General features: G+C 39.6%; 1 long non-coding RNA gene, 1 other non-coding gene and 1 pseudogene across 5 annotated transcripts in view; 2 read left to right on the forward strand and 1 right to left on the reverse strand.

The window, feature by feature from the left end:
* LOC141371346 (uncharacterized) overlaps positions 1-4465 on the reverse strand; it is a 183843-nt gene extending 179378 nt beyond the window's left edge. For all 4 annotated transcript variants that reach the window (XR_012376240.1, XR_012376241.1, XR_012376238.1 and 1 more), the window contains exons 1-2: positions 4382-4465; positions 4089-4151 (exon numbers count right to left, since the gene is read on the reverse strand). This is a non-coding gene — a long non-coding RNA (uncharacterized lncRNA). The remainder of the gene's footprint in view (positions 1-4088; positions 4152-4381) is intronic.
* Positions 4466-4764: 299 nt separating this feature from the next.
* LOC112807460 (upstream-binding protein 1 pseudogene) lies at positions 4765-6674 on the forward strand (annotated as a pseudogene).
* A 3099-nt stretch (positions 6675-9773) lies between these two features.
* LOC112807494 (U6 spliceosomal RNA) lies at positions 9774-9880 on the forward strand. Its single transcript, XR_003204096.1, has one exon. It is a non-coding gene; the product is annotated as a U6 spliceosomal RNA (small nuclear RNA).
* The last annotated feature ends 14957 nt before the right edge of the window (positions 9881-24837 follow it).

A 24837-nucleotide genomic window follows, 5' to 3' on the forward strand; every position in this document is an offset into this window, starting at 1 on the left:
GTCTCCTACTCCTCCGCCATCTTGCTCCTTGGGTCTTGTTTTTTAATCCAATCTGATAGCCTGTGTCTTTTCATTGGGGCATTTAACCCATTTACATTCAGGGTTACTCTTGAAAGTTTTGAATGCAGTGCCATTATATTGCCTGTAAGGTGACTGTTACTGTATATTGTCTGTGTTTCTTTCTGGTTGATGTTACTTTTAGGCTCCCTCTTGGCTTAGAGGATCCCTTTCAATATTTCTTGTAGGTCTGGTTTCGTGCTTGCAAGTTCCTTTATTTTTGTTTGTCCTGGAAGCTTTTTTCTTTCCTTCTATTTTCAATGACAGCTTAGCTGGATATAATATTCTTGGGTGCATATTTTTCTCATTTAGTGCTCTGAATAGATCATGCCAGTCCTTTCTGTCCTGCAAGGTCTCTGTGGATAGGTCCTTTGCCAATCAAATATTTCTACCATTGTAAGTTACAGATCTCTTGTCCTAAGCTGCTTTCAGGATTTTCTCTTTGTCTCTGAGACTCGTAAGTTTTACTATTAGATATCAGGGTGTTGACCTATTTTTATTGATTTTGAGGGGGGGTTCTCTGTGCCTCCTGAATTTTGATGCCTGTTTCCTTCCCCAATTAGGGAAGTTCTCTGCTATAATTTGCTCCTATATACCTTCTGCCCCTCTCTCTCTTTCTTCTTCTTCTGGGATCCCAATTATTCTAATATTGTTTCATCTTATGGTATCACTTATCTCTAGAATTCTGCCCTAATGATCCAGTAGTTGTTTATCTCTTTTTCTCAGCTTCTTTATTTTCCATCATTTGGTCTTCTATATCACTAATTCTCTCTTCTGCCTCATTTATCCTAGCATATAGAGCCTCCATTTTTAATTGCACCTCATTAATAGCCTTTTTGATTTCAACTTGGTTAGATTTTAGTTCTTTTATTTCTCCAGAGAGGGTTTCTCTAATACCTTCCATGCTTTTTTCAATCCCAGCTAGTATCTTTAAAATCATCATTCTGAATTCTAGTTCAGACATCTTACTAATGTCCATATTGATTAGGTCCCTGGCAGTCGGTACTGACTCTGGTCTTTTTTTTGAGGTTATTTTTTCTGTCTTGTCATTTTGTCCACAGGACAATAGATGAATGAGAGAACAAAATGCTAACAGCGTAATTACAACCCCTGAAAAATATACACTAACAAATCTGAAGAGACCTGAAACTGGGAGAAAAGAAAGGGAAAGAAAGAAAAAATAAAAAGATTTAAAAAAAAAAAGAATATGTTCAAATATGATCAGGGTGGTGCATAAATCAGCACCACACACTAGATTTTGGGTGTATTTTAGTCTGTTAGAAGAAAGTGCCTCCCAAAATTTTGAAGAAAGAAAAACTTATATATGTAGAAAAATAAGGGTAAATACAATGAAGTGATGGAATATGATTGTAAAGATGAAAATTATAAAAGATTTTAGAAAAGGAATTGATAAGATAAAAAGTTGATTGTAAAAAGAAAGAAGAGGAATTAAAAAAAAAGGGGGAGAGAATGTGATCAGGCAGGAGACGAGAACAAAGCCATACACTAGAGATTTAGGGTATATTTTGGTCTGTTAGAAGAAACTGTATCCCAAAATTTTAAAGAGTGAACAACTTATATATATAACAAAAATAAAGTTAACTACTATGTAGGGATAGAATATGACTTTAAACTTGAAAAATAAAAAAGATTTTTAAAAAAGGGATTTATAAGATGTTGGTTGAAAAAGGGAAAAAGAAAAATTCAAAAAAAAAAAGAAAAAGAAAAGGAAAGAAAATTTAAAAAATTACCTTTGAAAGACTAAAGAATCGGGGGGCGGGGGAAAGCCATGAATTCTATGTACTATATTCCCTTAGCACTGGAGTTCTGCCATTCTCATTGATTGGTAAACTTGGTCTTGGCTGGCTCTTCTTGCTGTTCTTCTGGGGGAGGTGCCTATTGCATGGCTCTCAAATGTCTTTGGAATTGCCCCACCTTGGCTGGGGCCGGGCTAAGTAATCTGCTCGGGTTTGCTCTCTGGAGCTTTTGTTCCCTGCATGCATGCTTTCCGTACAGCTTTGGAGGACGAGAGTGAAAATGGCGGCCTCCTGATCTCTGCCCCAGAGGAGCCAAGAACTTGGGGCCCCACTCCTCAGTGCACTTCCAGAGAAAAGCAGTCAATCACTACCCTCTCCCTGGCCTCTGGCCGCTCACCGTGCTCACCCAGCCTGTGACCAAGCATTTCTATCTCTTGCACCTGACCCCGTCTGGCATCTCCAAACCCAGCAGATCCCTGTGGTGTGCTCCCATGCCGCTCCTCCCGGGGGAGGAAGGGGAGTCTCCCGGGTCTGCCACTTATTGGGTCCCTGCTGGAAGAGCAGTGGCCCGAATGTGCCCTGGATCATGGTTTGTGGCAACCCCGACCTGAGAACCCACTCTTCTGCTCTGTCTCTGCAGCTGGCTTCCCTGTTCCAATACCTGGGAGCTCTGTCGTACTCAGGCACCCCTGGTCTTCCTGTGACCCCGAGGGTCCCGAGACCACACTGTCCCATTGAGGGTTCCACACCCCGCTTAGCTTCTGGAGTGACATCCCTCAGTGCAGCAGATGTCTAAAAGTTCCGATTTTGTGCTCTGCTCTCTATCACTTGCCAGTAGTGGCTGACGGAGGCCCCCTCCCCTGCCATCTATCTTCCCGAATATTGCCTCGGATTCACTTCTCTGCCCATCCTACCTTCCAGAAAGTGGTCGCTTTTCTGTTCAGGGAGTTGCTGCTATTCTTTTCTTCGATCTCCTGTTGAGGTTGTAGGTGTTCAGAATGGTTTGAGAGCTATCTAGCTGAATTCCTGGGACCAGACGAAATTTAGGTCTCCTACTTCTCCGCCATCTTGCTCCTCACCCCGAAACCAATGACTTTAAATCACACACTGGACCAGATGTATTTAATAGATATATTCAGAGCATTTCATCCTAAGGCAGCAAAAGATACATTCTTTTTGAGTGCACATGGAACATTCTCCAGAATAGATCACATACCAGTCACAAACCAGTCACAAATCCTGCCTCAACCCATACGAAAAGATTGAGATCATACCATGCATATTTTCAGACCACAACACTATGAACCTTGAAGTTAGCCACAAGAAAAAATTGCAGAGACCACAAATACATGGATGTTAAAAACATCCTACTAAAAATGAATGGGCAAACCAGAAAATTAGAGAAGAAATTTCAAAAAATACATGGAAACAAATGAAAATGAAAACATGACAGTCCAAAACATTTGGGACTCAGCAAGACAGTAATAGCAGGGAAGCATATAACAATACAGGCCTTCCTCAAGAAGCAAAAATTTCAAATACACACTCTAACCTTACACCTAAAGGAGCTGGAAAAAGAAGAGGAAATAAAGCCTAAAACCAGCAGAGAAGGGAAATAATTAAGATTGGAGCAGAAATAAATGATACAGAAATTAAAAAAAAAAAACAGTAGAACAAATCAATGAAACTAGAAACTGGTTCTTTGAAAGAATTAACAAAATTGATAAACCCCTAACCAGACTTACCAAAAAGAAAGAAGAACCCAAATAAATAAAATCATGAATTAAAGGGGAGAGATCACAACCAACACTGCAGAAATACTAATGATTATAAGAGAATATTAAAAGTAATTATATGACAACAAACTGGGCAATCTGGAAGAAATGGATAAATTCCTAGAAACATTTAAACTACTAAAACTGAAAGAGGAAGAAATAGAAAATTTGAGCAGAGCCATAACCAGCATAGAAATTGAATCAGTAATCAAAAATCTCCCAACAAACAAGAGTGGACGGCTAATGGCTTCCCAGGGAAATCTACCAAACATTTAAAGAAGAATTAATACCTATTCTTCTGAAGTTGTTCCAAAAAATAGAAATGGAAGGAAAACTTCCAAACTCATTTTACAAGGCCAGCATTACCTTGATTATAAAACCAAAGACCCCCACTACAAAGGATTATTATAGACCAATATCCGTGATGAACATGGATGCAAAAATTCTCAACAAGATTCTAGCTAATCGATTCCAACAGTTCATTAAAAGGATTACTCACCATGATCAAGCAGGATTTATTCCGGGGCTGCAGGGGTGGTTCAATACCTGCAAATCAATCAACCTGATACACTATATTAATTTAAAAAAAGAAAAAGGATAGGAGTTCCCCAAAGCGCCGGTCGTAGCGGGGCAGGCAGGCCGGGGGCAAAAGCCGGGGTGCGGGTGGAGCCGGGGTGGGGTCAGAGGAGGCGGAAGCTGCGGGAGAGCTCAGGCCGCAGTCGTATAGGACCCTGCGTCCAGGCCCGCGGAGCGGCGGTGGCGGGGTTGGCCGGGGTGGCAGGGCCTTAGTACCTGGGCAGGTGGGCCGAGGGCCATCGAGACCGGGGATGGGGTGACGGGCGGGCTGAGCTCCCGCCTCCGCGCAGTGCCAGGGAGGATGTGGCCGGGGACTCCGGGGCCGGGCGGGCGGCGGCTGCACCACTAGCGGCGCAGAGGGTGGGCGGCGGCGGCAGCATGAGACGCGGGGCCAGCGCCCGCGGGAGGGAGGCGCTGCAGGCGGCCCGGCCGCTCCTGCTGCAGCTGCTCGCCGGGCTCGCGGTGCCCTGCTTGCGCGGCCCCAGACGCTCTCGTCCCGGCCGCCGCCCGGGCCACCTGGTGACCATCTGCCGCGCCGCCGGAGGCTTCACCCGCGCCCTCCCCCAGGGCGCGCCCGCAGAGCTTCGGCCCGGTCACCTGCTCGCGGAGGCCGCGCCGGGCGGCGGCGAGGCCAGAAGATGGCCTGGGTGCTCAAGATGGACGAGGTGATCGAGTCCGGGGTGGTGCACGACTTCGACGCCAGCCTCTCGGGCATCGGGCAGGAGCTGGGTTCCAGCGCCTACAGCATGAGCGATGTCTTGGCATTGCCCATTTTTAAGCAGGAAGATTCCAGCCTTCCATTGGACGGTGAGACGAAACACTCACCCTTTCAATATGTGATGTACGCTGCCACCTCGCCCGCAGTAAAACTGCACGATGAGACTCTCACTTGAACCAAGGTCAGTCTTATGAAATGCGGATGCTGGATAACTGGAAAATGGGAGATATGCCTAAGATCACTGGAAAATTGGTAAAGAGCATCTTCAGAGTTGTATTCCATGACAGACGGCTACAATATACAGAGCATCAGCAACTTGAAGGCTGGAAGTGGAATCATCCAGGAGACAGACTTCTCGATTTAGATATTCCAATGTCTGTGGGAATAATTGACACAAGGACAAATCCATGCCAGTTAAATGCAGTTGAATTTCTGTGGGACCCTGCAAAGCTCACATCTGCTTTCATTCAGGTGCACTGCATCAGCACAGTTTACTCCCCGGAAGCACGGAGGTGAAAAGGGGATGCCTTTTAGGATTCAGGTTGACACCTTTAAGCAGAATGAGAACAGAGAGTACGCGGATCATCTCCACTCAGCTAGCTGCCAAATCAAAGTGTTTAAGCCTAAAGGTACAGACAGGAAACAAAAAACAGACCGAGAGAAGATGGAGAAGAAAACGGCTCACAAGAAAAGTACCAGCCATCCTACGACACCACCATCCTCACCGAGTGTTCTCCATGACCCGATACCCCCACAGCCTACGAATAGCAGCCCTTCCACAGCGCCTGCCTTCACGTCCCCACAGCAGGGCACCTGCAGCGTCCCCGACAGCAATTCTTCCCCAGACCATCAGGGAGATGGAGTTTCATAGGCCTCCAGTGAACAACTTCAACCTTCAGCCACGATCCAGGAAACACAACAATGGCTGCTCAAAAACAGATTCTCTTCCTACACGAGACTGTTTTACAATTTTTCAGGTGCCGACTTACTAAAACTGATAAAGGAGGATTTAGTACAAATTTGTGGTGCACCCGATGGAATTCGGCTCTATAATTCCCTGAAGTCCAGGTCAGTTAGGCCCCAGTTAACCATCTACGTCTGCCAGGAGCAGCCGAGCGGCCCACCCCTGCAGGGCCAGCAGCCGGCCAGCGGTGGAGACAACAGTGACAGTGGGACGCCCTACGTGTATCATGCAATGGTTGCTTCAGAAGTTGCTGGAAAACTTGCATTGGTGTTTAATATTCCTTTCCACCAGATTAACCAGGTCTACAGACAGGGGCCCACTGGTATTCACATTCTTGTTAGCGATCAGATGGTTCAGAACTTTCAAGATGAGAGTTGTTTTTTATTCTTCACAGTAAAAGCTGAGAACGGTTCACATAGTTTTGAAGTGACGTCGTACTTAGTCTGAACTATATTCAGTACCAAATAAAGTCACGCTTAAAAGTGTGAAGACTGAATCCAAGAAGTCCTGGGATTGGATTTTAGCGTATGAAATGTTTCATATTGAAAACACAAGATGACCTTTCTAATGAGCTGTATGAGAGGCGAATCTCCTCACTATGACTGCCATAGCCAAGCATCCTTGTGAGCGTGAGCACGTCGGGACAGCGCGTGCGGCTCTGGGGGTCACTTGCTGGCAGGGCTGCCTGCTTCTCTGGCAGAGGCCAGTAGATACAGTTCCTAGAAGCAGGCTTTGCTGTCTTTTTACACTGTATGCGGTTTGGAAATGAATGTAAAAACGTACTGTGGGCATTTACCTTTCTGTGCCAACTTGGCTTTTATGGCCTGAACCTTATGCTGCCCCAGAGTGGGGGTGGGGGGACAGTGCTGTCATGGAGCTGCACGGAATCTATCTGCAGGTGCGATGTGCCGAGACCGTGATCCCGGGTCAGGTAAGAGGCTTGGCCCCTTCTCGGAAGAAATCATGTCTAAGGGTGTGTGTGACGGGCTTGTGCCAGATTGGGGAAGATCCAAGCCAGGAAGGCAGGCTTGAAGCAAACTGCATTATCAAGAGTACCTTGGTGAGAGGATCAGTGTAAATCCTAATAGGTACCAAGACTTTTGTGTTTTTGCTTTGTCCCAGATTTATTGAAAAACCTTTTGCTTCTGCTTCCATTTTTAGCATTTTGTTTCTGATTTTCATTTTTGAACCCCCTTGCCTTTTAAACTCATGTGGTATTCCTCCCTTTCCCTGTCCCTCCCCACCCGGCACCATCCTATTCTTAAACATTTTTAAAGCCCTGTCCCAGACAATGGAAACAGGTGACCTAGGTAGGGGGAAATGTAGGGTCATTTCTGATGTGCTTAAGGGGTCTTTGTTATCAGCAAGTTGAAATTATTCATGGCAAATGAGATGTCATAAATGAAACACTAAATTGTACTATAAAAATTCTCACACTTCTGAAATAGAGGAGCTTTAGTATAATCATGGGTAAATATTTTGGTGATTGAGAGGCTTTCTTATACACCACATAATTGCTTCTTTTTCTATAAAAAGGGTGCCTCTTCCACAAAACCAAATGCTTGTCTGCCAGTACACTTCTCAAAGGGAGTCCACTGCTTTTGCAATTTTCCTGTCTTTTCACTTCCCTCTTCCCAGAGCCTTCCCCACGTGCACCAGCAAGCATCTGTGAGGCCTGTGGTGTAGCAGACCAGTTTTTTAAACTTCAGTTCCCCTTTAACTATAGCATCTCTGACCAGTTACGCAGCTGTCTTGGTTCGGAATGTGTTATTTGAATCTTATCTTTGTTCTGGCAGAAATAGGAATGAGTAATTTGGGCATTGAAATCTCCCAGAAGACAGACTAGTTCAGTGGGTAAAAGCTTTGACCTTCTGTGTTTTATTCTTAAAGGGTTATTGGATACAGAGAAGCCCAGTCTCTAAATATTTTCATCTTCAGTTTGAAAATATCTGTAACTCCTATAGGCCCTAAAAGCAGAGGAACTTTTCCTTTCTGTCATCTCCCTTTGCTTTCATATGAATACGTTTTCTGTTACCAATCACTTGGGAAAAAAGTGAGCATATATCTTGTTTCAGAGTTTTGCTTGTCTGTTTAGCATTCCTTTTTGAGTCTCAGGGTATATGGAACAATAAATGTCATTTAAGGCTGTGTGCTATTTTGAATTCCTCATCAGGTTTTAGAAGTGGGGTTAAAAACACTTAAAAGCTCATCAGACTTGAAATTATACCAAGCAGCATTGAACATTAGTCTGTCCCAGTGAAGCAGGTTAAATTATGACACCAGCAAATTTGTTACTTTGTTTTTTTAATAGTAGGATGCATACATTTCAGTATAATAAATGTTTTCCGATTGTTTTGCAAAAAAAAAAAAAGATAAGAACCCTATGATCCTCTCAACAGATGCAGAAAAAACATATAACAAATTACAGCATCCTTTCTTGATAAATATTCTCAAAAAAGTAGGGATAGAAGGAACATATCTCAACATCATAAAGGCCATATATGAAAGACCCACAGCTAGTATCATCTTCAATGGGAAAAACTGAGAATTTTCCCCTAAGATCAGGAACACAACAGGATGTCCACTCTCACCACTGTTGTTCAACATAGTACTGGAAGTCCTAGCCTCTGCAATCAGAAAACAAAGAGAAATAAAAGGCATCCAAATTGGTAAGGAGGAAGTCAAACTTTCACTCTTTGCCGACAACATGATACTCTATATAGAAAACCTGAAAGACTCCACCAAAAACTGATACATGAATTCAGCAAAGTCCCAGGATGTAAAATCAACATACAGAAATTTGTTGCATTTCTATACACCAATAATGAGGCAGCAGAAAGAGAAATCAAGGAATAGATCCCATTTACAATTGCACCAAAACCCATAAGATGCCTAGGAATAAACCTAACCAAAGAGATAAAGGATCTGTATGCTGAAAAGTATAGAATACTTATGAAAGAAATTGAAGAAGACACAAAGAAATGGAAAAATTTCCATGCTCATGGATTGGAAGAACAAATATTGTTAAAATGTCTGTATTTCTCAAAGCAACCTACACATTCAATGCAATCCCGATCAAAATAACACCAGCATTTTTTCACAGAACTAAAACAAACAATCCTAAAACTTGTATGGAACCAGAAAAGACCTCAAATAGCCAAAGTTGAAAAAGAAAAGCAAAGTGGAAGGCATCACAATTCCGGACTTCAAGCTCTATTACAAAGCTATAATCATCAAGACAGTATGGTACTGGCTCAAAAACAGACACATAGATCAATGGAACAGAATAGAGAGCCCAGAAATGGACCCTGAACTCTGTGGTCAACTAATCTTCGACAAAACTGGAAAGAATATCCAACAGGAAAAAAACAGTCTCTTCAACAAATGGTGTTGGAAAATTTGAACAGTGACATGCAGAAGAATGAAATGGGACCACTTTCTTACACCACACACAAAAATAAACTCAAAATGGGTGAAAGACCTAATGTGACACAGGAAACCATCAAAATCCTAGAGGAGAAAACAGGCAGCAACCTCTTTGATCCTTGCCACAGCAACTTCTTACTAGACACATCTCCGGAAACAAAAGCAAAAATAGACTACTGGGACCTCGTCAAGATAAAAAGCTTCTGCATAGCAAAGAAAACACTAAACAAAACTAAAAGGCAACTGACAGATGGGAGAATATATTTGCAAATGACTTATCAGATAAAGGGCTAGTATCCAGAACTCAACAAAATCAACACCCAAAAAATAACCCAGTTAACAAATGGGCAGAACACATGAACAGACATTTCTGCAAAGAAGACATACAAATGTGCCTAACATGAAAAAATGCTCAACATCACTCAACAGGGAAATACAAATCAAAACGACAATGAGATACCGCCTCAGATCTGTCAAAATGGCTAAAATTAACAATTCAGGTGCTCACTTCAGCAGCACATATACTAAAATTGGAATGATACCGAGAAGATTAGCATGGCCCCTGCACAAAGATAACATGCAAATTCATGAAGCATTCCGTATTTTTTTTGTAATGATGTGGATGGAACTAGAGAGTAATATACTAAGCGAAATAAGTCAATCAGAGAAAGACAATCATCACATGATTTCACACATATGTGGAATTTAAGAAACAAAACAGGAGCATAGGAGAAGGGAGGGGAAAAATGAAACAAGACAAAACCAGAGACACTCCATAAGACAGAGACAAACCATAAGACACTCTCAATCATAGGAAACAAACTGAGACTTGCTACAAGGGAGGAGGTAGGGGATGGGATAGCTGGGTAATGGGCACTAAGGAGGGCACGTGATGTAATGAGCACTGGGTGTTATATATAACTGGTGAATCACTGAACTCTACCTCTGAAACTAAGAATACACTATATGTTAATTAATTGAATTTAAATTAAAAAAATTAACAACTCAGGAAACAACAGGTGTTGACGAGGATGCAAAGGGCAACCCTTTTGCACTGTTGTTGGGGGGGGATGCAAACTGGTGCAGCCACTCTGGAAAATAGTATGGAGTTTCCTCAAAAAGTTAAAAATAGAACTACCCTATGACCCAGCAATTGCACTACTAGGTATTTGTCCAAGGGATTCAAAAATGCTGATTCAAAGGGGTACATGCACCCCAACGTTTATAAAGCACTATCAACAACAGCCAAATTATGAAAAGAATTCAAATGTCCATTGACAGATGAATGGATAAAGAAGATGTGGTATATGTATAGAGTGGAATATTATGCAGCCGTCAAAAGGAAAGAAAGCTTGTCATTTGCAACAACATGGATGGAACTAGAGTGTATTATGCAAGCAAAATAAATCAGAGAAAGACAAATATCATATGTTTTCACTCATATGTGGAATTTAAGAAACAAAACAGATGAACATAGAGAAAGGGAAGGAAAAATAAAATAAGATAAAAACAGAGAGAGAGGCAAACTGTAAGAAACTCTATAGTTAAGAGAACAAACTGAGGGGGGTGGCTGGAGGGGAGGTTGGTGGGCAAATGGGCTAAATGGGTGATGGGGATTAAAGGGGGCATGTGTTGGGATGAGCACTGGGTGTTACATGCAAGTGATGAGTCAGTAAATTCTACTCCTGAAACCAATACTACACTATATGTTAACTAAGTTGAATTTAAATAAAATAAAGAAAAAAATACTAATATACACTAAAAAAAATCAGAATCTTGGCACCTTCTCTCTTTCCCCCAAATCTCTAACTACTTTTACCTAATATTTCATTCAACCTAAACTACCTTCACCCCAATAACCCTCAATGCCCCTACATTTCTGACCTTCAAACACACTGCTCCCCCCACCACCTGAAACGTCACACATACCAACCATCCCATCAATTGCTATCACATGGAATCCATCCTTCAAGGCTTACTCGAATCCTGCCATCTTCACAAAGTTGTTCTTGTATTTCTGGCCCCTACTCCCAGATTTGTTTTTTTCTTTCTTTTAAGCCTCCACCCCATTTTGTTCCCCTTCTTTAGGACTTGAAGGAATTTCATTATTTTAGGTGTATGTAGAGCTGTACAATCACATTCTAGTATAGCATCACCTCTTCAGAACTTCTCTGTGAGGCCCCTGCACGAAGCAGAGATTCTTATACCTGAGGAAGCTAAGGCAAATGGAGAATTAGGCTGTTATCTGAGCTTAGAGCTAGTGAACAGTTCAATTGGAATTCAACCCCAAAACTTTTAACTTGAGATCTAGATATCACTGCTTACATTTTATGTCCTTAACCAATCCACTAAACTTCAAATCACTTGAGCAATTAGAAGTCACATATTAAGCATCATTGTACTTTGATAACAACATTTGAGTAGAAATTTTAATACTGACATTCAAACCTTATTTGCTAGTACTTATTGCTGAAAATACACATTTTTTTCAGGATAGTTCTTATTTGGATATTTTGTAATTAAGTACCATATCTAATCTCTAATATGCCCCCCATGCCAAGGACACTGTTTTAAGATCTGTGAGGGAGATCATCTGTAACAGAACCCTCTAGAGGCCTCATTAAAAATGCAGATACCTAGGGGCACCTGGGTGGCTCAGCTGGTTAAGCATCTGACTCTTGATTTCAGCTCAGATCATGATCTCAAGGTTGTGAGATAGAGCCCTGCATCAGGCTCTGTGCTCAGCGCGGAGTCTGCTTGAGATTCTTTTTTCCCTCTGCCCCTCTCCCCTGAGTTCTCTCTCTCTCTTTCTCATAAGTAAATAAATAAATAAATAAATAAATAAATAAATAAATAAATAAATAAATAAATTTTTAAACTGCAGATCCCTATACCCAATCTTAGATTTATTGATTCAGAAAACCAGGATATGTGGTTCAAAAATGATGATTCTTATGAATTTAAACTTTTAAACTTTAAACTGAATTTAAAGATTAAAGTTTACCTCTTAAGTCTGACATACAAAGTCCTCCTAAATATAAAGATATTACCTTCTATTGGAAACTTCTACTCCAGCCTTTCTTTCACTTTATAAATTCTGGCTTCAATCTCCACCATGCTTACAACATCCTCTCTATTCTTCCATGTCTTCCAATCCTACCTATTCCTATAAGCTTAATCCAAACCCAGCTCCTTTGACATCACATCTCCCTTCTCTGAGCCATAACCATTGTTGGTGCTATTATTGCTTCAGTTGAGGCACCATGCATCAAGCACAAACACTAAGCACCTAGTATACACTATCTTTTGAAAGCCTCACAAAAATCTCATGGGATAAGTTCTATTATTATCTCCACTCTTAACATGTCAAAACTGAAATCAAAGAGGTTTAATGACTTGTCTGAGATTACACCATCTATAAGGGTCAGCATCAGAACACAAACCTAGGGTCTCTAATGCCAATGCCCACTCCTTCAGTAACTGAACTGTGTATTTCCCTCACCTCTGCCCTCAGTACAGTGCCTCCAGCATAATAAGCACCTGTCATTGTGACTATTGATGGTGCCAGTTCCTTGGGTGGCCTGATGAGCAATGAAGCACACTGACTCATCCTTACCAGGAATGATAAAATCTAAATGGATCCAATTCCTCAAACTGTCCTACTGGATTGTCTTACTTGATTGAGAGGGAGAAAGGTTCATGAACAGCCAAATGGGTTATTTTACTTCCATGACAAAATGGTCCACTCTACAAACAAAAATGCTGCAATACCAAAGATATTGAAAGTGCATTTGATTAGTCAAGAAATAACAACAATGATGATAATAACGGTGATGGATAACTAACATGTGTATGGTGGTCACTATAGGCTAGGCATGATGGTTAGCATCTTTGTGCATTACCTAATTTAATTCTTTTGATAATCCTAACAAGTAGACAATATTATCATAATTCCATTGTATAGAGGAGAAAACCTAGGCTCAACAAAATTAAATAGTCTGGACAAGACCACTTGACCAGCTGTGGTATAACAATTAAGTAGACTCGGACCTTGGTGTGCTTGACTCCCAGTCTCAAACTCATTATTTTCTGCTATATTACAAAAGGTTCCTAGTAAAGAGAAATTTTGGACTGATGATAGAGATTATTTTAAAAAATTTAAATACTGGAGAAATAAGCTCATTCAGCTCATAAATGAAGACCAGACCATAAGACTTATCTGTGGGTATTAAAGGAAAACTGGAAAATAGGCTTGCTGGTCATATCAATGAATGTACATAGCTATCAGCTTGGGTTGGCACCTAAATGTATTTTATTAAATGTATCATGTATTTTATTAAAAGCCAACTTCATCTGGCTATAGAATGAAAAGAGGTTGGCATTGGTTCAGAAAAATAACCTAAATTTCAGGTTTTTCTCAAAATAGTTGATGTTTATCTGTCAAGAATTATTTCCTCTAAATACCACAAAGCAGCTGTGCACACAGAATTTCCCAGTGGAAGTAGTTTCAAAATAGAAAAAAAATTCAGATAAAGCAAACATTCTATGAGTTTGCTTTTACCTTTCCTATGTATATCATAGAAGGAGGGGGTGGGTAGGAGACTAGAAAATACTAGGAGAAGGGACTGATTTCACTTGATATTCTTTTGCAGAACCTCTGTTCTCAATTGCCTCCTCTGTTGCCCCTTTCCACCTTAGGGAGCAGGAGACCACACAGTCCATCTGCGACATCAAACATAAGTGATGGAAACCTCAAGACCTTTGGAATTTGCTTAGCATGAAAAACTTCCTAGATAGACCTCTACAAAGTTAAGACAATTCTATGGCTAGGCTACATCCATCACATCCCAAAACTCTCTTTTGGGAGAAAGTAGCATCTTTCTCATCTAGAAATTTAGCATAAACATTTCAATTTCTATGGGGAACCCATAAAAAATAAGTCAAGTTAGGAAATGGCACGTAAAAGTTTTCCAATATTCTAAAGTGTTACACATACTGTACTCTTCCCATCTATCACCTTGATAAAGCTTTTTATTACTGGGTACATGAGGAAAGTTGTTTTGTGAGACTGATTAAAACTATATTTTCCCTGGCTAAGGAATTTTATAGGCTGTCTCCAGGTGGGATAATGGATCGAATTCGTTAATCCACTCATTTCAGGCGGAAGTTTCAAATGGCACTTCCTAATTTTAATACACTTCATAAATTTGCTGTGCTCTCAAAACCATCTGCCTCAAATGTGTTTGTTTCTTTCTCAACCTATTTTGCTTCTTCAATACGCATTGCCTGCCTTTCCTCCCTCTGAATAATCTTTCCACTGCTCGTCAAAGAACCATCTCCATCAGAGCTCTCCCAAATAGGTCCTTCACTTGACATCCGATACTCCATTATTTTTTACCCTCATTTGCAGTGAAAACATCCTACTCCAACTCATCTCTCTTCATTCCCTCTATTTGACATTAGTTAGTTTTGTAAATGTATTTATTATTTATAAAAATTCAGTGAAGATATGTCTTTAGAAATACATTGCATGAAAGCTGTTAAAACAATCAAATTTCACTTTTTCTTTTTCAGAAAAATCAAGGGTTCAAAAGCTGTTAAGTTTTTGGGCAGTTTCTCAAGATTCCTCTAGTATGTAAGTATACATAAGGGCAAGAAGGGGAGGCAGAATCACCCTTGTTGTATCCCTGGGGGAAGATAATAACCTCAGGGTTCAATTTCTGTTGAAGGATCAGAGACAAAAGTGACTTGCTATCCCTCTACAAGTTGGAAGTGCCCTCCCAAAACTTCAATGTGATATTTACTTTGAGGCAAAAAAGGAAAATTACATTTAATCCCCTCTCAAAGTTTTTTAAATTATATGTGAGTTTGAAGCCTAGCCAGCATTTATAAGTATCTAGACAAAGCCAAAATACTGAAGGAATGAAACTAACTAGGCCATTTTAAGTACTACTCATCATGCTCTATGCTGCTATTAGTTTGGAATTAGAGCTGCACTATTAAAAAGCTTGGCTTGCCTCCTCTCATATTCTACCCACCGGCCAGCCCAGTAATTGATCCTCAAGGGCTAATCATTGGAGTCACTGATGTGGTTTCCTCCTCTAGCTGCCCAATAGAATCATTTGGAGAACTTTAAAAAAATACCCCCCATGCCTAGACTCCACCCCAGATCAATTAAATTAATTAATATCTGGGAGTGCTAAATGGTCATGAGTGTTTTTTAAAATCTCCCCAGGGATTTAATAGACAGGTGGAATTGAGAACTACTGAACTTGACAAAGGACACACCCATGTGATCCCTATCCCACGTGCACATTGATCAAAGATTTGGCCAATTCTTTGAGCTGGAAATTCAAGGATGGACATTCTCAGTAAGTTAAACCCTTTATACTCAGGAAGAAAAGTGGAAATGCTATTAGACTGCATAACACAAGCATGAAGGGAAAAGAAAGAGGATCTCAAGTCTAGAGAGCCACCTTACATGAAAAACTAATCACCTACCTGTGCCTTCTGGGCAAAATATAAGCAGTTATCCTTCAAAAGGACCTTACCTTATTTAAATTACTTATAATTAACCAGATGTTCTTAAATATTGTCAAGTGGTAAAGACTAATAACAGTTTTTTTAATATGAACAAATTATTGAGTCTCTGCTGTATTTTACATGTTATTTTGTTAAATATTCAAAATAAATTGCACATGATAGGTAATAGATAAGGAAACAAAAAAATCAAAGAAATTGAGTAAATTATCCCAAACCATATGCATGAATCTCTAGATCAATGCACCCTGAAAGAATGTACACTTTCCCACACTTTGCCTGCCTCGCAGATATTTTAACCTAGTCAGAGGAAGCACTAATTGAGGAGCTCTTCTAGACTTAACTCTGATAAAAGGAAGGAAGGGGAGGGAGGGATGAAAGGAGGGAGGGAGAGAATGAGGAAGGAAAGAAGGAGGGATAAATACTATGAAGATAAGGGGGAAGGGAAGGGAAGAGAAGGGAAGGAAGGAAGAAGGGAAGGGAGGAAGAAGGGAAGGAAGGAAGGAAGAAAGGGAGGAAGAAAGGGGGAGAATGGGAGGGAAGGGGCAGGGTGGGGAGGGGAGTAGAGTGGAGAGGAGGGGAGGAAAGGGGAGGGGACAGAAGGGAAGGGAAGGAAAAAGGGAACTAATTGGACTTGTGGAAACTGCAGGACACCTGAGTCATACTGACTATGTTATCCTGGAATCTGTGATGGAAGGGTCTAAAGACAGACTAAAGCAGAGCTTGACATAAGCCAGAGACTTTAGGAACACCAATTTAAAAATACGAAAATGCAAAAGAAGAATTGGATGCCTTCACTGGACGATGCACAAAGACAATTGAATAACTCATGAAGAAAGACTGGAAATAAAATCTGACTATATGCATTAAATAATCTCAATGCCATATAAAAAGTACCCCAAGAATTGAAATTTGGAGAGATTGAGCACAAATTAAACTAACCAGAAGGGGTGTAGGTAATGGAAAAAGAAACACAAAACCAGGTAAATAGAGGACAGTCATGTGACCCTCTACTAACAGTCCAAGGTGTCCAGAAGACTCACTAATGACCATTCACTCAGCAAATATTCGTTATAGACTTTCAGGTGGCAGCCATTGTGCTCAGCACGAGAGGTACAGTGCTCGACACACTGACATAGACCCTATTCTCAGGGGGCTTCTAGCTTCCTGAGGCTGACCAACATAAAGAGGCCTACACATAAATACATCATTATAAGCTGTGATAAATACTACGAAGAAAAAAATGTAGGAAGCCTAGCACAAGGAAGCCATGACCTAGAAAGCACTCTCAGGGGAGAACTTCCTGAAGCAGAATTAACGTGTGTGTGTGTGTGTGTGTGTGTGTGTGTGCGCGCAAAAGGACACCGTAGACCAAAAACAACATATAAAAAAGCACCAAAAGGGGAAATCTATAGCCCACTGAAGAAAACAGAAGTGCTAGCCAAGGCAGGAAGGTAGAAAGCCAGTGAGGGGGAAGCAAGGGCTAGATCCCAGAAAGCCTAGTAGGTCATACGATGGATTTGGGTCTTTCTCTACTGCAGTGACCTCTAGCAGAAAAGTCACATGATGACCAGGTATGCATTTTTAAAACTCATGCAGGCTACACTATGTGAACATAAAAGGACACAAAGCAGAGGGAAGGAAATAGGTTGTAACACGGTTGTAGAAATTCCAGGCAAGAGATGATGGCACCTGGACCACGACGCTGTGGTGGCCCTGGAGCACTGTGGACAGATGGAGAGACATTGAAGGAACAAAATCACCACCTCCTAGTGGCACAGTAATGGATTTGATGTGGCAGGTGAGGGAAAGGTTGATCACTGATATATCTGAACCAACTTATACTCACTCCTATCTTTTCCTTTTTAGGGACAGAATAGTCTCATGACTTTTAAGTTTCTTTTGTTCCATAACAGTTCCCCCCACACACACTTTTTTCTTTGTAATTTTTTTATTGTTATGTTAATCACCATACATTACATCATTAGTTTTTGATGTAGTGTTCCATGATTCATTGTTTGTGCATAACACCCAGTGCTCCACGCAGAATGTGCCCTCCTTAATACCCATCACCAGGCTAACCCATCCCCCCCACACTTTTTTTTCTGCCATTTCTGTGTTGATAAACTAACTCATTTAGTATATGGAGTGTCTCACATTCTGCATTTGACTGATTATTTCCTTGTGCTATTATTTACCTTCTTCCTGTACCCACTGGGTTTCCTGTAAAATGGTAGCTCTAGAGGCTCCGTTGATTCCGATTCCAATTATTTTTTCCTTTTGGATTATTTCATGTTTTCACTGTAGCCTGTTAGATAACATCATGAGAAATAACAAGTCAGAGCACTTTTAGTGATGTTGGGATTAATCTGGGAATGTAAGTGGGGTCAGCATGGTCCTCCCATTCTGAAGTTCCTCTCACCTTTTTAATGGTTTTAACATGCACTAGTGGTGGTTGCCTCAATCCCTTAAAACCTCAGATAAATGAGGATAAAAATACACAGACTTTCGCAAAACATGAGTTGGACTCTGTCTCTCAAGCTGTGCGAGTTTTCCCCCAGTTACCTGGGTACACCTTCTCAATGACATCTAATTCTTCAGACTCAAAATGCAAACACCACAGACCTATCTTCTGTCCCTTTCTTTTCTCTCTACACAGTCTCTTTTCAGTAAATTGTATCTATTTCTTGCAAGCTCCTTTCCATTCTGTGCAAAAGTCTCACAAAACCCTAACTCTAGCCTCAGTCTGAGTGTCAATTTTTAGTTGCCAACTAGTCCTTCACTCCACCATAAATCACACTTGTCACCTTTAATTTCCAAACCACTTTCAGAACCCTGTCTTTCTGCCAAGAATATCATGATTCTCTCAATCACCACTGACTACTCCTCCTCCTCCCCTCCCTTGCTATCTACATCAATAAGTTGACAACTCTGTGCAATCTTCCTGCCACATATCTCTCTCCAAATCACTGCCACCCCTCTAGTACAGGTTATTATCTGTTGCCTAAACTATTACAAATAGCTTCTTAAGGGCTCTCTCGACTCTCAGGTTCTGCCCTGTACAATTCACCCTGAACCGAGGGCTAGAAGATGCCTCCAGATACAGCCAGAGTCACATAATTCCCAGCTCAAATGGCTTCACTTGCTGCCCTTGAGCTACCAACGAAATACAAGCTGTTCATGCTGCCATCAGTCTGTCTCTTCGGCCTCTACAGACTTTGTTCCACTCAGGCCTACATTGCTGGATTGCTGAAGTCTGAGTCTCTTCCCAGGAGTCATGTCTATAAGCAGTCTCTCCTTTCTGTTGCCCAAACCATCCTGATTACGGGCAACCTACTCATTCCTTTCCTCTTCACTGAGTGACATATGTATTTTCATTGACAGTGATTTGAATCACCAAGGTATTATATTTGTTTTGCAACAAATTCCCCTTCCTTTCCCCTATTCTATCACCCAAAGGGGATAATTTATTATGCCCTCTTCCATAGCTGTTCTTTACCTTATATAAAAATAGATGCACCCTTCCTGCCTGCCTGATTGAGCTAGGATGTCAGTCTTCTGCCCTTGGACTGGGATTACCACCACCAGCTCCCCTGGTTCTCAGGCTGTCAGACTCAGACTGGAATCACACCACTGGCTTTCTGGGGTCTCCAGCTTGCAGACGCAGAGGGTGGAACTTCTCAGACTCCATAATCGCTCATTGTTCTGGGTACTTAAAGTGTTTTTAAATATGAAGAATATATAATTACGGGCCTAAAGATGGAAAGAAGGAAAATACATGAACTTAGCCAATTTGAATAGAAAGCACTTGCTTATATGTAATCTTGATGGTTCTCATCACCCCATATCAATTATTTTCAGATTATCTGCATCTGTAGAAATGAAACATGATCATAGATTCCTATTTTGAATTCCACTGGTGAAATAAATGTTATAGGCAAATTCTATGTCCACCCCTTTTAATTACTAGTATTTTTAAAGGTTGCATAAGTAGCCTCAACCACTTTATTTATTTATTTATTATTTTTTAATTTTATTTTAAGTTGAAAATCAAAGTTTCTATTCTGTTTTTGTTAGACAATGCATTTTTGAACAGGTTAAACTGAAAATGTAAATGTGTGAAAAAAAAAGGCTATCTCTGAGCTTTTTCTAAAACCATCCTTAACTAACCAGTGTTATTGATTTGGCAAATATCTATTTGAATTTAACTCAAATTTGTATAAATATAAAAAAATATACAGAGCTCTACTTTTTTGTATTCTTCTATTTATTTTTTTTGACAAAATGGAGCTTTAATCACTTAAAATAAGTTTAAGTTCAATAGTGGAGGCATTAGTTTTTTTATTGAGATATAATTGACACAAAACATTTTATTAACTTCAGGTGTACAATATAATCACATGACATTTGTACACCCTGCAAAATGATCACCATAAAGTTCTAGTCAACATCTGTCACCACACAGAGCCACAGAATCTTTTTTTTCTTGTGATGAGAACATTAAGATTTCCCTCTTCGCAAATTTCAAATACTTAATACGATGTTAATAAATATAGTCATTGTATAGTCATGACTTACTTATTTAATTAGAAGGCATTATTTTTAATTATAACATAATATCACACCATAATATTCCATATTTCTATAATGTACTCAGTCATTATGAATAACTACTGGCTGTTTCGATGAATTTTATAATTATTTTCATGATTAAATCAACATTATTTTATATGACAAAATAGATGCACAAAGATATACATTTGATGAATAATTTGGTTTATAAATAAATCATATTATATATAATGCATATATATATTATTCTGCATCTAGCTTTTCTCATATGATTTACATAGAGTCATTTCACCTCAATATATAGAGATCTGCTTCATTCATATTAATAACCACTTGTATTCTATAATATAAATTGTCCTTAATTTATTCTTCCATTCCCATAGATGAGCATTCAATTTTTTCCCCTTTTAAAAACTATTACACACGAGGCTTAAATAAATATCTTTGTATGTAAACCTTTATAACTTATTACTTTTTTTTTTTTCAAATCCATTCCCAGAAATGGATTCCTGGGTCAAATGGCATGCACAATTTAAATTCTAATAAAGGATAGCTAGATTACTTTCCAAAAGTAATAATGCACTCTTATGCCAACAGTATATGAAGGGAAGTATTTATTTCTCCACAACTTTTCTAATAATAATATGTTAACTTTTTTTCATTTCAGTCAAGTTATTATCTGAAAATTGGTATCTCTGAGGTTTAGCATTACATGCCCATTCTCTAAGACCCCATCTGAAACACCACCTCCTTTATGAATCCTTTTTTTATTCCCTCATCCTAGATACTTTCTTTCCTCTGAAACCTTTGTAGTGAGTGTTTTGTCCTTTTGTAGAACTTTTCATATTAAACTTTATGCTGAATTGAGTTTTCTTATTTTGTATCACTACCACATTGTAACTCAAAAGGATAGATCACACATATCTATTTTTATAATTTCCATAACATTAGCTCAATGGCAGTACACAAGAGATGCCCAAATTTTGCTTAATAGGATCTAATTGATCAGTCAGAGAAATGGGAGCTCAGGCTAGGAATTAAATGTGCATGACTCTCCCCTCTTGGAAAAAATTACAAGTGGATTGCTGCAAATTCTAACAAAACTGTTAAACAAAACAGATATACCATGTTCACTAATCAACTCTACTGCTCCAATATCCAGGGTTAGTAAAGCCAATCAACAAGAGTATGACAGTATCATGGTGTTTACAAGCCAGAACCCTGAGCAGAAGCAAACATAGGGAAGCACAGCTAGTAAGAAAATCATGTTTTCTTTTCTTTTTTTTTTTTATTTTGCAGGTAGCTTATTTTAAGTGAACTCAGATGGAATGCTTACCAGTAGGCAAAAGATAAAGAAAGATTATAGCTCACCATACAAATGAACAACTTAAAGGTAAAAGAGCTGACATAGAAAATGGCTAGCAGTGTTTTGAGAGTTGCCTTGGATAATTTATCCCAACACACACACATACATCTTTGTGTAGTAGATATTATTATTATCCACATGTCATATATGAGTTATTAACTTTCCCAAGGTCATAGATTGTACATATAAGGGAACTGAGTTGAAGGCCCAGATCCATTTGAGTCTAGATTGCCTATAATGTCCCATCCATAGAGGTATCAAAACAGAGACCAGGATTTCATTAAGGGGAAAAATGGATGGATGACATGCAAACTTGTCCAGAGAACTTACTATGCTATCACAGAGGTTAGAATCTCCTTAGAGTCAAAAACTTATAAGAAACAAAACAAACAGGCAGTGTTCTACTTACCATTAATTCATAAGGACAAAGAAAGGACCAAGGATGACATAGGTTCGCTTTTAAAATATATAAACCATGCAAATATAAAGGAATGAGTAACAAAATATATCTTCCAAATACAAACAGTACAGTCACTTAAAACTGTGGTAAAGTTCAGTTTCTAAATATTTTCTTGGCTGGCTCTACTCAGTCTTCTGAATTTGAGTCATCTGTCATGTAATACAAGTGTTAAATGCCACATCAGTACTTCCTTGCTGGTTGCTCAGAGCCTCAATCAGCTCCTCTTACTTCCTCTGGCCTAATTCTCCTGTTTCCCAAAGTTATCAATGTCTGCTGTTCTCTTTAATATTGACCTTTTAGTTTCCTCTGGTTTTCTCCTTGAGACAACAAGGCACTGATAGAGAAGGTATCTGAATTCCATCCCCTCAACTGGATTGAACAGCAAAGGCACTTCTACGGGTGGGTAACTCTCATAAATGCTAGAGCCCAATCATGATGTAGAGATGATAGAGATTGAAATATGTAAGATAAGAAGCTAAGAGTTAGATTTAAGTTCAAATTCTCAAGCTTACTGCTGTAGGATCCTGAGTAACATATTTAACCTACATGGTCCTCGGTTTTCTCATTCATATCAAGATCATAGTAGTACTCGCTTCACAGGATTTTTGGGAGGATTAAATTAGATGTTGCAAAATACAACCTATAATAAGTTCCCAATCAGTGGAAGGTAATCATTATTACAGCTATTAGCAGAATCAGCCACTTTTAGGAAAATTAAACCCAAAATAAACTTCTAAATACCATGAATATAAGTTTAAAAAAACTATATTAAAAAATTCCTTCATTATCTCCATGTCTAATTAAAATAGGATTCAGCCCAGTTACAACAGGGAATAAGGAAATTGCTGATGGGCTCAGTTAGGTTCTGAATAAACTGTCCAAAGGGGGGAGTCTCATACCCTTACAGAGATACTGGGATACTTGAAAAACAAGACAATTTGTGAGTATGGTCAGAAGGTTAATGTCTTTCTTCCAAGAAAGGAGAATGAGAGTAGATACTTCAAGAGGAGGAATCAAACTGTGACTTATATCACAGGTAGTGGACAGGATGTTGTTGAGGGCATACTAATAGCAAAATATGGAAGAACTCTCCAAGAGGGAAGTGTAATAGATAAACTCACCTTTTTACTCTTTTTCCCTTCACAGACTTTATATGCAGTATCAGCATGTCCCCATCTCATCTTCGTAATGGTACCACATTGATGCACTTAAATTATTAAGTGGCTCTTGTTGAAAGAGGTGGTCAGCCATAAGCTATATTGAATCAGAGCATGTGTGTCAGTCACTGGCCTATAGCAAGATGAGCAAGTGAGCTACCTAAAGGGCAACAATACACATTGGTCCTCAAAGAGCAGATGGGCCAGAAAGTATCTCTCAATGGATTTGAGATACATATTATCAAGTTGGCAAAAAATTATGAACCTCTTCACCAGTTCCCAGGAGGGGGAAGGTGGTCCAATGTAGGAGATTAGGCAGCCCAGTGGAGGGTTTGAGTAGAATTGACACAATTGGATGGACACAGAGGATGCAAAATGAAATGTGGAGAGATGAGTTGTTAGTTTTTTAGAGCACAAATCTGTCTCAGTTGGAAGTGGTTTTGACAGATAGGACCAAAATTATATTGTTGGTTCCATTTAATATAACTCATTTAAATAGACCTTGCCCTACTGTATGCATGGACCACAGTGCCTCAGAACAAGTTAAATCTTCCTACATCTGGTTCTGCCATTGCAATACCCTATGATTTCTTTCACTATTTTAATTAAAGTCCAGTTTCCTGTCATCTGGTTTCTTCTGAGTCTGAATTCCTGATCCGGGCTAACCCACGAACTCATTTTAAGGCAATAATTTTAGAAGGATCTTCAGGTAAACAATAGGCAGCATTCATCTGGTATTTATCCTTGTGAAATTATGCTATTGATATTTTCTTTCTGTAGTTTTCCTAATTTCCTAAATTAGTCCACTTCCTTTTTGCCACATGTAAAGGAACATTTTACTTCCTGTGTTCTAACAAAACTCCACATCATCAGTGGAAAGCTTATAAATCAATGATCAAAAGCAAGTCTTAACTCCAAGCATGTGATTATTTCTTTTAGTTCAATTAGTCAAACTTACAGAGTAGGAGAAAGAGATGGAGGAGGGATAGAGAGGGGAAGGAACACCCCAATAAGCACTATGCCATATGCTTTAAAGCACAATCTTTTAAACTCCTCACAGGGATCCTAAGAGATACTTATTAGAAGAAAATGTCCATTCAGAAAAATTAATTATTCAAAGTCACACATCAAATATGTCTGTTCTTGGTCCTAAAGTAAAAATAGGAAAAGGCATAAAATTGCTGTCTACTCAAGAAATATACATATTTTTTTATCAATTTTATTTTATTATGTTATGTTAGTCACCATACATGATTAGTTTTTGATGTACTGTTCCATGATTCATTCTTTATGTATAACACCCAGTGATCCATGCAATATGTGCCCTCCTTAATACCCATCACCAGGCTAACCCATCTCCCCAACCACCTCCCCTCTAAAAACCCTGTTTTTTTCTCAGAGTCCATAGTCTCTCATGGTTTGTCTCCCCCTCCGATTCCCCCCCTTCATTTTTTCCTTCCTACTATCAT

This window comes from Callorhinus ursinus, unplaced genomic scaffold (genome assembly GCF_003265705.2).
Source record: "Callorhinus ursinus isolate GAN/ISIS: 27379988/994484 unplaced genomic scaffold, GSC_fseal_2.0 scaffold69, whole genome shotgun sequence".
NCBI lineage: Eukaryota > Metazoa > Chordata > Mammalia > Carnivora > Otariidae > Callorhinus > Callorhinus ursinus.